Raw genomic sequence first — 14,806 nt, forward strand, 5'->3', positions numbered from 1 at the left:
CTTTGGGTTCTAGCTCGTCCGGTTGTAACTTCTTTACATAGGCTTCGCAACCCCAAACTTTCAGGAACGACAGCTTAGGTTTCTTATTAAACCATAGGTGTTTGGTGTAATCAAAGTACCTTTCCGGTATAAGTGATTTATATGATCTCATGGTCATAAGGACTAGGTAACTATGTATCAAAAGCTTATAGCAAATAACTTAATGACGAGATCTTATGCTACGCTTTAATTGGGTGTGTCCATTACATCATTCATACAATGACATAACCTTGTTATTAATAACATCCAATGTTCATGATTATGAAACTAATCATCCATTAATCAACAAGCTAGTTTAAGAGGCATACTAGGGACTTCTTGTTGTCTACATATCACACATGTACTAATGTTTCGGTTAATACAATTATAGCATGATATATAAACATTTATCATAAACATAAAGATATAAATAATAACCACTTTATTATTGCCTCTAGGGCATATCTCCTTCAACCTACCCTTCCGCCTACAAATAGCCTTCGTCGCGAAACCCCCAGTACCGAGAGCCACGATACGGAAAACCTTCCAGAGACGCCGCCGCCGCCAATCCCATCTCGGGGGATTCAGGAGATCGCCTCCGGCACCCTGCCGGAGAGGGGAATCATCTCCCGGAGGACTCTACGCCGCCATGGTCGCCTCCGGAGTGATGTGTGAGTAGTCTACCCCTGGACTATGGGTCCATAGCAGTAGCTAGATGGTTGTCTTCTCCTCATTATGCTTCATTGTCGGATCTTGTGAGCTGCCGAACATGATCAAGATCATCTATCTGTAATTCTATATGTTGTGTTTGTTGGGATCCGATGAATAGAGAATACTATGTTATGTTGATTATCAATTCATGTCTATGTGTTGTTTATGATCTTGCATGCTCTCCGTTATTAGTAGAGGCTCTGGCCAAGTTTTTGCTATTAACTCCAAGAGGGGGTATTTATGCTCGATAGTGGGTTCATGTCTCCGTGAATGCGGGAAGTGACGAAATCTCTAAGATTATGGATGTGCTGTTGCCACTAGGGATAAAACATTGGTGCTATGTTCGAGGATGTAGTTACTGATTACATTACGCGCAATACTTAATGCAATTGTCTGTTGTTAGCAACTTAATACTGGAGGGGTTCGGATGATAACCCGAAGGTGGACTTTTTAGGCATAGATGCATGCTGGATAGCGGTCTATGTACTTTGTCGTAATGCCCAATTAAATCTCACAATACTCATCATAATATGTATGTGCATGGTCATGCCCTCTTTATTTGTCAATTGCCCAACCGTAATTTGTTCACCCAACATGCTATTTATCTTATGGGAGAGACACCTCTAGTGAACTGTGGACCCCGGTCCAATTCTCTATACTCGAAATACAATCTATCGCAATACTTGTTCTACTGTTTTCTCGCAAACAATCATCATCCACACTATACATCTAATCCTTTGTTACAGCAAGCCGGTGAGATTGACAACCTCGCCGTTTCGTTGGGGCAAAGTACTTGGTTTGTGTTGTGCAGGTTCCACGTTGGCGCCGGAATCCCTGGTGTTGCGCCGCACTACATCTCGCCGCCATCAACCTTCAACGTGCTTCTTGGCTCCTACTGGTTCGATAAACCTTGGTTTCAAACTGAGGGAAAACTTGCCGCTGTACGCATCACACCTTCCTCTTGGGGTTCCCAACGGACGCGTGCTGTACGCGTATCAATAGTCAAACACTAATCCTTTGCCAAGTTTGCAGGAAAGCCTTAGCCTAATCCGTCTCCATCTCCTCCAATCGCATGCACAAGGCATGGTTCATGAAACTCGGATTCTTGACCCCTAGGTCATCCAAGTCCTTTGGGTGCAAACTGTGTTCCACGCCACCACGCAGTGCCCCTTTCTCGGCTTCGTCGTGGCAGACTAGAAGAAAACCCGAAGACGTTTGTTGATCGTGTTGAAAACCAGGGATGAAGGTCTAGTAAGAGCATGTGATAGATCGGGGAGGCTACCGGCTTTGAATTTAGGTATACTCACCTGTGAGTCTTTTTCTAAAGTGAAGAGATCCATGTTGGTACATTCCCTGCTACCTTGTGGACGAACCAGCTTCAACCCTGTCTTTGACAACCTGGTAAATGATAGAGTTAAGCTTATTGGTTGAACATCCCAGCACATTCAAGATCGCCGTAGATCAGTTCCATCCCATCACATCACATTGTATCGAGGATATTAAGCTCTTCGGCAGATTGTACTCAGCCGAGAAGCTGGAGCTGCACCGCCGCCGTGGTCTCTTCCACTGACGGTTTAATGAGAAGCATGGCAGCTCTTACGCGATCCCTTTTAGTGTACATCTATCTTCCCAGCTACTCCCTCTATTCCGATTTAGTTTTTTTCGATAAAGGGCGCTTCATTACTCAAAATATTCAAGCATTACACCCAGCCTCTGTGAAAGATCGAGATGTCGCCTAGAGGGGGTGAATAGGCAATTAAAAACTCTTGCGGATTTGTCTTGTAAGAATGCGGAATTAAACTAACGTTTAGTTTACAAGCACAAACCCTAAATATGCTAAGCTCAACTAAGTATAACAATGACAACTAGAGCTAAGCAAGATAGGCACAAGATATATGTAGCACAAGTGATAGCAAGATATATGTACTTCAAGCACGATGGCTATCACAAGAAAAGAGAGCTCGGGTATAGAAATAACCGAGGTACGCGGAGACGAGGATGTATTCCCGTGTTCCCTTCCTTTGCAAGAAGGTACGTCACGTTTGGAGGAGTGGAGGTCCCACGAAGGATTCCCCGCGCCACGAAGGCTCACCCTATTCTCCGAGCCACACCCACGAAGGATAATGGCCCTTTCCTTATGGTTAGCTTTTCCTCCACTCCGGAGATGGCAAGCTCCACAACCACTTCACAAGCTCCACGAAGGAGAAGTCCGGGCCCCTTCACAATCTTCCACGAAGAGATCACCGGGGCACCAACCAAGCCAACTAGGAGGTCTCCCTCCAAGAGTAACAAGCTCACGGTCTCTCACTCGAACTAATCGTGGTGGAGATCTCAACACTATGCAATGATGCAAAGCAAAAGCACTAGAGGTGTTCAAATCCTTCACTCTCAAATCCCACCCAAGCAACAAATGCTAAGATGAGATTGGAGAGGAAGAACAACGGGGAAAGTCAACAAAAGACTCTAAGATCTAGATTGTGGGGACCCCGGACTAGCTGTCCGAAATTCCCTGTTATGTATACAGTTCACGATCCCATGATCAGTGCGCCGTGAACACATAACCGAACTGATATCAAATTACACCATCCATTACAAAGCGGAATAAGAAAATTACAACATGGTCACATGACCAATACTTACATAATAGCCTCGAAGGGCTTAACTAAACATCAGAGTAGCATCATCACTTCAGCAGCGCAGTACCCAAGTCATCTGCCATAACCCTACAGGAAACTGACTGGGAAGACGTTCCTAGCTCGCATAGACGTCGTCAACTACTTCTTCATCCGTCGTGTTCCTCCAAGTCTGGCCAAGTAAATAGCCAGGGACAAAGCCGTGAGTACATTGGAATTGTACTCGCAAACCATCAAGAAGGGTGCTAACAATGCTAACTAAAAGATACAAGAGAGGAAGAATAGTTTCTCTTGTGGATATAGCATGTGAAAGAGAAATAGTTTCTCTTGTGGATATAGCATGTGAAAGAGAAATAGTTTCTCTTGTGGATATAGCATCCCGACATCGCAATTGATGGAGACACTAAAGTGGTACTATGACATATCTATATCTTTATTGAAGAAGGGTTAGCATACCGCCATCTCAGGTGATGGGAATACTAGGGAAGTCCTATGACATCTCCATATCTTTGTTAAAGAAGAGTTCCTCTTCAAGAAACATTTAGGAAAGATTTCCCCACTTGGTCTTATTTTTCACGACCATCTCTATATGGTCGACACACACCCTTTTTCCGTACCCTTCTGGTACATCCAACACAACTCTTTCTTTGCAAAGCATTTATCAAAACAAAACTCAAGCCCCGGTTAAGTATGGCCATTTCAACCCGTCCATGACCGCGGACGCGGCTATTCGAATAGATTTGACTCTGCAGAGTTTGCGCACTTTCCCCACAAGAACTGATAAATCCGTCGGGATCATCCCCGGATCGTCATACGAAAGTATGCGAGTCTCGAATAATCAGTCATAGTCTTTCGCCCGTCTCCATTGGCACAAGTCCTTCCCTGCGGGCTTACCCCTTCCCGGCACCCCGGCAGCATACCTCCTTTTGAGCGTATCTCCGGCGCCATGACAGAAGACCCTCAGTAATCGTCCGGCTATAGACAACTACAGTGTATTGCCTCCTCCAGAGCGCAACCCGGCGTCAGAGGTCGTCGTGACCCTCCATAGAAAGTTGTGAAGGGTGATCATGCCAATTTCAACAGACTACGGACTAAGCCCGTGCCCACTTTGGATAATGTGGTTGCGCGAATAAAAGTTGGGACGGCGAACACTTATACGCAGTGCTCCTTTAAAAACATTTTACCCACATTTCCTTTATTTTCCAACAACCAACCATGTTCCTCCGAACAACCTTTTTCAAAACATTTGTTTTACCCAAAACATACACTTGAGTAGAGTTAACTTACCCAAGGTATATTCCTCCAACATCCTTGTTCAAAAACTTTGCCTTTCCAAAACATACGCTTGGGTAGAGTTAACTTACCCAAGGTTTTCGCAAACATTTACAACAAGGTAAGCCTTGAGGGGTTCCCAACCTATAGTTTCATGAGAAGGAACTAATTCATCACCATGGCCGAGATGAGGGTCATCACGCCATGAGGGGTATGTGTGAGTGGCACAAAGAGGATTATACTTGCTTAAGGTAAGCATGTATAGAGACAACATAGGGTGGATCAAACTTTCAGATTTGAGGTACTACTATACAACTTGGATGGTGAAGGTTCACTATCCAACCAACATTCACAAGGGTACACGGCATACTTCTCTCAAGTTGAGAATTACACCAAGATTCATGACTTTGATACCTCTAGACATCATCAAAGTGGTGGGTGTAGTGTAAGTCATTATCTTGAGATGGAACATGCTCAAGTCGAGCATACAAGATAACCAAGAGGAATAGCACGGCCATGATACCATGCATCCCATAATCACAAAGACAATAGTGGAGTATCACCACTAGGGAGTACCCCACTAGCAACCATACATAGATGACAATAATAAAGAGAACAACACACATAGAATCAAGGTGCTTTGGATATCAACAAATGACATCCAACTAGACACCGAATCAGAGATCAAAAGATGGCTTGCCTTGGCTTATTTGTCCCTGTACTTCTTCAACTCCATCAATATAAGAATTCCAACAACATATATAAATAAAATCCTCGTCTGATTCCACTTCTTCTTCTTCTCCGGAATTGTTCGCATCTATCGCCAAAAAATATAAAAAGTAACACAATCAATCACATTGCACCAACAAACAAACATACAACAATCATAATTTAACCATTCAATAAAGAGCTACCATACAAAGGACATATAGATACCACAAACAACTTAAAGAGAACCCATTTTATTTACCTAGTAAAGGTATGAGAGTATCACAACTTAGCAATTGCCTCTCTAGGTATCACCATGGCACAAGCTAAGTACCCCCTGGTAGATAACATCATAAAGAGGACAAGAGCATTAGTTTGACACCAAATACATTCACAAAACATTTTCAAACATTTTTGGAAAAGTAGAAAACAGTTTTCCTAATTTAATTTGTTCACATAACACTACCTTCAAAAATAGGAAGCAAACCATATTCCACATCATTTGGAAACTTAAGCAAAACAAAAGAGCTAATGTTAAGTTGCAGAGGTTTTGTTTTGCAAGCATAAAACAAAGGTTGCCCATCTCTACTAAAAAGAGTTTGTCAAGGGTTTTAAATAAACCGAAAAGTTTTGCTTCAACAATGCATGTCACACATAAACATTACTAACAGCAACCAATATATATGAACAGAGACTAATAATATTTTTCCTAGATGGCCAGTACTAATACAAGACTAACCCAATTGGAATCACCCAACCATATTAAACCTACAATTTTAGGAATTTCTTTGAATCTGACTGTACAGAAAACAAGATCTGTAAGCCATAAATCGTAGAAAAATCCTAAAAATATGAGGCCACTGGCATTTTAAAGGTAACTAAACAGAGAAGCATACACAATTGGATTTGGGTTCAAATTGTTTCTGAAACTCTCACAAATGGATTGACAAGTTTACTGCATGTTTTCACCATTTTCTTTAACTATGGAGTTGCAGAACAGATAAAGGTTTGAAACTTGTTTGAGATGATTAAGAAAACATTCAGTAATCCTACAGAGTTGGAATCACTCAATTAGGTTCGAAAATGGATTTTTGAGGAATTAAAAGCTAACAGCCATGTCTGCAGAACACACAGAACAAGTTTAACTCACCACAAATTGTACATAAATCATAAAAATATGAGGTCAGCTGCATATGAAAGGTATTGAATAGGTGGTTCTTACCCAATTGGTTTCATTCAAAAATTCGTTTCCAAGCTCCTGGTTTAATTCGACAAATCAGATCTGACCAGATCGTGATCTGTGAACCATTTCAATTTCAGGAGGTCAATCGAAGTGAAACCACCTCCAAAATGAAGGTATCGAAGAGGGATTTCACCCACAGTTGAGTTTGCTCAAAAAGGTTTTGTAAAACGGGATAAATCTAACAAACAGTGATTCTGCATGTTTACAGAACTTTATTTACCATGCAAAATCCGTAACGTATTTGAGGATGAAACCAACGCCAAGTTGTAGATCTTTCCAATACCTATCTGTGGAACTTTGAATCACTCGATTTGGATCTGCACACGAGATTTGGCGGATTTTACAAGATCGTACCAGAATCTGAAACAAGCAAGATAGCGTAAATTACAAGCAAGTTTTTGGACGAACTTTGGTCAAGAGCTTCAGATCTGAGGATAGCTCAAACTTCTCCATGCTTGGACCAACATGCACCTGCATCAAGATCCAATCTTGTGAGAGGAGAAAGGAGAAAGTGAGCTGGACTCATCAAAGATTAGGGGAGAAGAGAGTGAGGGAGATGCTCTCATGGTGAGGGGAAGCTTGAGGGAGGAGGGGAGCTTCATCTTGGTGGATTTTCATGGCCATGGCTGGCCATGGAGCTAAGGAGGAGCAGTAGCTCGTGGGGAGGAAGGGGGAGGAAGGTATGAGGGAGTGGAGTGTGAAAGAAATGAGCAAAGGGGAGTGGAGGTGGCCGGCCAAGCTCTTATATAGAGGGAGGATGGTGGCTGCCTCCTTATTTGATTGGTGGAGGTGGGTGGCTGCCCATTTATTTGTTGGGGTAGTTGGGAGGCAAGGCTTGCAAGAGAAGGAAATGAGGAGGAGGGGCTGGCCGAATTTTAAGTCATGGCCGGCTCCTTTCTTGTCATGAGCAAGTGAGAAATGTGAGAGAGATGCACAACATTCATGTGAATAGATTCAAGGCATGATGTTGAGGAGGTAATGTCAATGAGTGATTTTGATGATGATAAGATTAGGAGTAAATACCTAAAGATGGAAAGGGGTATGAGGGTGGCATGTGCCATGTGGCATGATAATAATCTCCACCACTTTGGTTGAGACCAACTTATGATGAAGATGGTTCCCAAGGTATAGTTGATGAATAAAAGTTTTCATTTGAATTCAATTTTGGAAGGATTGAGATTGACCACATGCAACAATGCATGAGCATGTCAAGGTAGATGGGATGGTGATAGTGGTCTAGGTAAGGGTAGAACAAGATTAAGAGAGATGGTGAGTGAAGTATCCATATACTCACAAGGATGAATATATTGACATCATCAATTTATGAGATCAAGGTGATGATGGAAGAGAATATAAAGTACTTTACCAATGAGAGGTCAATTGGAAGCGGTTTGAAAGTATCAAATGATCATCCATTTGATCAAGAATTGGAGGATGGGGAAAATACAATGGGATAGATCAGAGGTGTGCATAAGATGTGCAAGTGTTGCCATTTGAAAAAGGATTTATTTGAAAGATATATGAAACACCTCAATTGTCTAGGGACAATTGGGAAAGAACTCAAGTAGAATGAAATTTTAAAATGTTGAGAGGGAACTAGTTGGAACATAGGGGTTCAACATATTCTACTTACTTTCCCAAGTAAAGTAGAGTTTTTCTCAAATGTAAGAATAAGCAAGAGGGAAAACAAGAAATGGTATAGGTACCATAAACAAGCCTTTTGCTTAAAAAGAAAGCAAGATAGAAAATAATGTTTTAGAAATCAGTACTTGGTAGAAATGGGATAAAAAAACCCATTTCAGTTCCTTGTTTTCCTTGAAGAAATATCTTGAAAAGCTTTAGTAAAACTAGAAGTAGTTTTGTGATCAAAACTAGAGAAGGAAAATCAATAAGATTTTTAAGAGAGAAAACTAATTTAGGGAGAAGTGTTCTCAAGGGTAGATGATGGCTACAAAATGTACCCACCATTCCCACTCTTGGTTTTGTGAAGATTAAACTTGAATAAAAACAAGAGGTAAAATTGAAGGAAGTGATCTAGTGTTGAATCATTGAATAGGGTACAAGATCAAGTTGAATATATGAGTTGCAAGGATTGACTGAGACATGCAGGACGTGGAGGTCAAAGAGGATGTTGCATAGATGAGATCCATGCATTGAAGTCAACAATAACAGTGGTGGTTGTTTAGATATCAAGTGCCAAAGTCCGAACATTTTAAGCCCGTCAACACGTATGGTCGACATGGCCTCAAAACCAACAAGGATGAGTGGGTATAAGAGAGGGATGTAGCTAGGGGTAGATGATCCCAAGTTTTAAACTAAGGATGATTGAGCTATCTTGTACCACAAAGAGAAACATCAAGATGGCACACTCATGTTGCCATTAGAAGAAGAGTTTGATGTAGTAAAAAGGAAAACATTTTTTCCTAGGACACACAGGTGTTTTATTAGGTGAGTTGCTGGTTTAACCACTAGAGGTGTTGTTCTTTGAGGTGGCTCAAGACAAAACTCAACAAGCAATCAAGACAATACATCTACCAACAGATCAAGGCAATTCATTACAACAAACAGATCAAGGCAATTCATCTAATTAGTCTTCAGAAAAAGTTTTTGTTCCCCCTAATTTTTGCAATCAGGACAATCAATCAAGGTTGCAAAAGTTGGGGTGTTACAGATCTTCCACCCTTAAAATAATCTCGTCCCGAGATTACTGAGCGCAGAACTAGAGGGGTTGTAAAACTTACTGAAAGTTAGACTCCATCCTTCTGTAGATGCACCATTGTAGAGAAGGTCGTTGCTTCATCTTCTAGCAGACATGATGGATTCCTGCCGATGGTGAGCTTCAAGAAGAGGTTGACTACTCCCTGGAGATGGTAGACCTATAGCTTCTTAACGACCCTAGTGGAGCTCATGACTCAGAAAATTTAGTGCACTCCAATGGTGCCTTAGCGGGGTTGAAAACTTTTTAGAGTTAGCTTAAATTTAGTGGAAGACGAAGTCTTCCACCCTTAAAATTGTTCACCGGGGAGGGGGCGTTAAAAACTGTAAGCTTCGGCCACGGGTCTTGTCGGGCGCTTCTTAGAGAAGTCATTGATCTCCTGTCTTGAGTTGAAAACATCTTCAGAGGGCGTTGTGTAGTCCATGGCTTTAAGAGGGGTTAGTGCAATCCCAAGTTTTCAACGGTGTTCTATAAGGGTAGAAAATTTTAGGGTTAGCTCCACATTTTAGTGGAAGGCGGAGCCTTCCACCCTTAAGATTTTTCATCGAAGGTTTCGGAAAAACTCAGAGCATCTGCCTTGCGGTCCTGTCGGGGGCTTCTGAAGAAGTCGTCAATCTTCCTTGTTCAGTTGAAGAGTCTTCGGGGGCGACGTGCAGACCACAACTTCAAGAGGCACTCACGGTGTTAACTAAACCATAGAGGACGTGCGGTGAGTTAGTAAGTTGAAGAAAGGCCTGATTGGTATCCATATGAAGCCGCAACAGAGGGCGTCGAAGACAATCTTCAGCTTGCGGGTTGGTGCTGACTTACAACAGTTGGTGAGCGGGTGAGTTGCACCTAGTCTTGAGTTCTTGAGGTATCTTCAGGAGTCTTCACTTGATGAGGACTAGATGAACCATGTGATGTAGCTCGGCTTTGACGCTAATGTTCTCTCATCTAGTTAGACGGGGTGTTAGGGGGGTGGTCTCAAGAAGATATCCTCGAGGTTAGTGTGGTTATGCTCTAAGGTTAGACCAAATTAGTATGTCTTCTCGCCGAGGTGCAGTCACTCTTGAAGGTAGGGGCTTCTATTTTTTTGGCGTAGTAGAGACGCTCCAGCTGATCTTGAAAGTAGTCGGCGTAGATAGGGGTCTGGGTTATTTTTTCGGATGATTGAAAAACAACTGCTAGCGGGTTTAGAGTTAGAGTCTTTCGTTAATCTACCCAACTAACTAGCAGTTAGCAATACATCGGCGAGGCAAACTTTAATCCTATCATAGCATGTGACACCCATACAATCATAACCAGATACAAAATACCACTAACAGAGGCTACTGGTATTTTTCCTAGATGCACAGTAACAAAACAAGATCAAAACAATTGGAAATCATTCAAAAATATTTATTTTTCAATTTTTGAGACTCAAAATACTAACCAGAAACAGTGATCAAGTTTTATTTATTAAAAATCGCACAAAAATCCTAAAAATACAAGGTCAGTGGCATCTGAAAGATAATTCCATACTGGTTCTAGTGCAATTGGAATCACATCAATCGGATCTACCATACTATTTTTATTAGCAAAACAGTACACTGGCAGATTTCCATTTTTAATTTCTGTTTTACAAATTTCAAACAATTAAAAAGGGTGGGAACGTCTAAATAGCAAGACATACATGCACACAACAAACAGATACAAACACTCAAGGCAGCACACTAGGGAACTACAAGCAATCATCAAACCAGACATGGTACTCTAAGTACCCAGAAATTCCTAATGCGCGGGTTTATCTCAATCAAAGCGACTGAGTTTGTCCTATCCATCCTATTGGTTTGGGGCTGGTCACATATGTCGACGTCTTCATATCGTCAGCATCAGCTTCAACTTGGATCCTTGTAGCAGTTGGTAGTGAAGGGGCCGGGTGTTGAATCATTGATATTGAGGCGGAGGAGAAAACTGTGTAGAACTTCTTGTCTCGACATCCCGGAAACACGAGGTCTTCGTAGGGGTAGCTGTTGAGGTGCTCCCGAAGTCGATATCTTCTCGTGGCTGGCCTAAAAATTACTAGTCAAGAAACTGAGGACTTGATCCCTGACGACTGCAAAAAGTGCAAGTCCACGGAGGAACAAGGTCAGATCCTTGACATACTTTGGTGACAACCAAAGATATGATGCTATCCTCCCTACAAGAGCACGGCTAAATTGGTATCCAGTCCAATAGCTGTTGTTGGGGATACATGAGTCTTCACGAGGGATTGATTCATTCCTGATTTTCGAGTCTCCGATCTGAGTTGGGGACATCGTCCAATATGAATGTTTGAAGTGGATGAGACCATAGAGTAAGAATTTTCAAACATTTTAATAAAGCGGAGAGATAAGAATTTAGAAGTTTTGAGAAAATAAGAGGAGTAGAAGCTATGCTTCCGACTAAAGAAAGAATCAGTTTCGTAAATAGTTTTTCCCAAGTACTTGTTTCCTAACTGACGTCCATGCTAACTAAGGTCTCCTACAGTCAGGATAGCTCTGATACCAGCTCTGTGGGGACCCCGGACTAGCTGTCCGAAATTCCCTGTTATGTATACAGTTCACGATCCCATGATCAGTGCGCCGTGAACACATAACCGAACCGATATCAAATTACACCATCCATTACAAAGCGGAATAAGAAAATTACAACATGGTCACATGACCAATACTTACATAATAGCCTCGAAGGGCTTAACTAAACATCGAGTAGCATCATCACTTCAAGCAGCGCAGCACTCCAAGTCATCCGCCATAACCCTACGAGCAACCGACCGGGAAGACGTTCCTAGCTCGCATAGACGTCGTCAACTACTTCTTCATCCGTCGTGTTCCTCCAAGTCTGGCCAAGTAAATAGCCAGGGACAAAGCCGTGAGTACATTGGAATTGTACTCGCAAACCATCAAGAAGGGTGCTAACAATGCTAACTAAAAGAGACAAGAGAGGAAGAATAGTTTCTCTTGTGGATATAGCATGTGAAAGAGAAATAGTTTCTCTTGTGGATATAGCATGTGAAAGAGAAATAGTTTCTCTTGTGGATATAGCATCCCGACATCGCAATTGATGGAGACACTAAAGTGGTACTATGACATATCTATATCTTTATTGAAGAAGGGTTAGCATACCGCCATCTCAGGTGATGGGAATACTAGGGAAGTCCTATGACATCTCCATATCTTTGTTAAAGAAGAGTTCCTCTTCAAGAAACATTTAGGAAAGATTTCCCCACTTGGTCTTATTTTTCACGACCATCTCTATATGGTCGACACACACCCTTTTTCCGTACCCTTCTGGTACATCCAACACAACTCTTTCTTTGCAAAGCATTTATCAAAACAAAACTCAAGCCCCGGTTAAGTATGGCCATTTCAACCCGTCCATGACCGCGGACGCGGCTATTCGAATAGATTTGACTCTGCAGAGTTTGCGCACTTTCCCCACAAGAACTCATAAATCCGCCGGGATCATCCCCGGATCGTCATACGAAAGTATGCGAGTCTCGAATAATCAGTCATAGTCTTTCGCCCGTCTCCATTGGCACAAGTCCTTCCCTGCGGGCTTACCCCTTCCCGGCACCCCGGCAGCATACCTCCTTTTGAGCGTATCTCCGGCGCCATGACAGAAGACCCTCAGTAATCGTCCGGCTATAGACAACTACAGTGTATTGCCTCCTCCAGAGCGCAACCCGGCGTCAGAGGTCGTCGTGACCCTCCCTAGAAAGTTGTGAAGGGTGCTCATGCCAATTTCAATAGACTACGGACTAAGCCCGTGCCCACTTTGGATAATGTGGTTGCGCGAATAAAAGTTGGGACGGCGAACACTTATACGCAGTGCTCCTTTAAAAACATTTTACCCACATTTCCTTTATTTTCCAACAACCAACCATGTTCCTCCGAACAACCTTTTTCAAAACATTTGTTTTACCCAAAACATACACTTGAGTAGAGTTAACTTACCCAAGGTATATTCCTCCAACATCCTTGTCCAAAAACTTTGCCTTTCCAAAACATACGCTTGGGTAGAGTTAACTTACCCAAGGTTTTCGCAAACATTTACAACAAGGTAAGCCTTGAGGGGTTCCCAACCTATAGTTTCATGAGAAGGAACTAATTCATCACCATGGCCGAGATGAGGGTCATCACGCCATGAGGGGTATGTGTGAGTGGCACAAAGAGGATTATACTTGCTTAAGGTAAGCATGTATAGACACAACATAGGGTGGATCAAACTTTCAGATTTGAGGTACTACTATACAACTTGGATGGTGAAGGTTCACTATCCAACCAACATTCACAAGGGTACACGGCATACTTCTCTCAAGTTGAGAATTACACCAAGATTCATGACTTTGATACCTCTAGACATCATCAAAGTGGTGGGTGTAGTGTAAGTCATTATCTTGAGATGGAACATGCTCAAGTCGAGCATACAAGATAACCAAGAGGAATAGCACGACCATGATACCATGCATCCCATAATCACAAAGACAATAGTGGAGTATCACCACTAGGGAGTACCCCACTAGCAACCATACATAGATGACAATAATAAAGAGAACAACACACATAGAATCAAGGTGCTTTGGATATCAACAAATGACATCCAACTAGACACCGAATCAGAGATCAAAAGATGGCTTGCCTTGGCTTATTTGTCCCTGTACTTCTTCAACTCCATCAATATAAGAATTCCAACAACATATATAAATAAAATCATCGTCTGATTCCACTTCTTCTTCTTCTCCGGAATTGTTCGCATCTATCGCCGAAAAATATAAAAAGTAACACAATCAATCACATTGCACCAACAAACAAACATACAACAATCATAATTTAACCATTCAATAAAGAGCTACCATACAAAGGACATATAGATACCACAAACAACTTAAAGAGAACCCATTTTATTTACCTAGTAAAGGTATGAGAGTATCACAACTTAGCAATTGCCTCTCTAGGTATCACCATGGCACAAGCTAAGTACCCCCTGGTAGATAACATCATAAAGAGGACAAGAGCATTAGTTTGACACCAAATACATTCACAAAACATTTTCAAACATTTTTGGAAAAGTAGAAAATAGTTTTCCTAATTTAATTTGTTCACATAACACTACCTTCAAAAATAGGAAGCAAACCATATTCCACATCATTTGGAAACTTAAGCAAAACAAAAGAGCTAATGTTAAGTTGCAGAGGTTTTGTTTTGCAAGCATAAAACAAAGGTTGCCCATCTCTACTAAAAAGAGTTTGTCAAGGGTTTTAAATAAACCGAATTTTTTTGCTTCAACAATGCATGTCACACATAAACATTACTAACAGCAACCAATATATATGAACAGAGACTAATAATATTTTTTCTAGATGGCCAGTACTAATACAAGACTAACCCAATTGGAATCACCCAACCATATTAAACCTACAATTTTAGGAATTTCTTTGAATCTGACTGTACAGAAAACAAGATCTGTAAGCCATAAATCGTAGAAAAATCCTAAAAATAT

This window comes from Lolium rigidum, chromosome 2 (genome assembly GCF_022539505.1).
Source record: "Lolium rigidum isolate FL_2022 chromosome 2, APGP_CSIRO_Lrig_0.1, whole genome shotgun sequence".
In the NCBI taxonomy this organism is placed as follows: Eukaryota; Viridiplantae; Streptophyta; class Magnoliopsida; order Poales; family Poaceae; genus Lolium; species Lolium rigidum.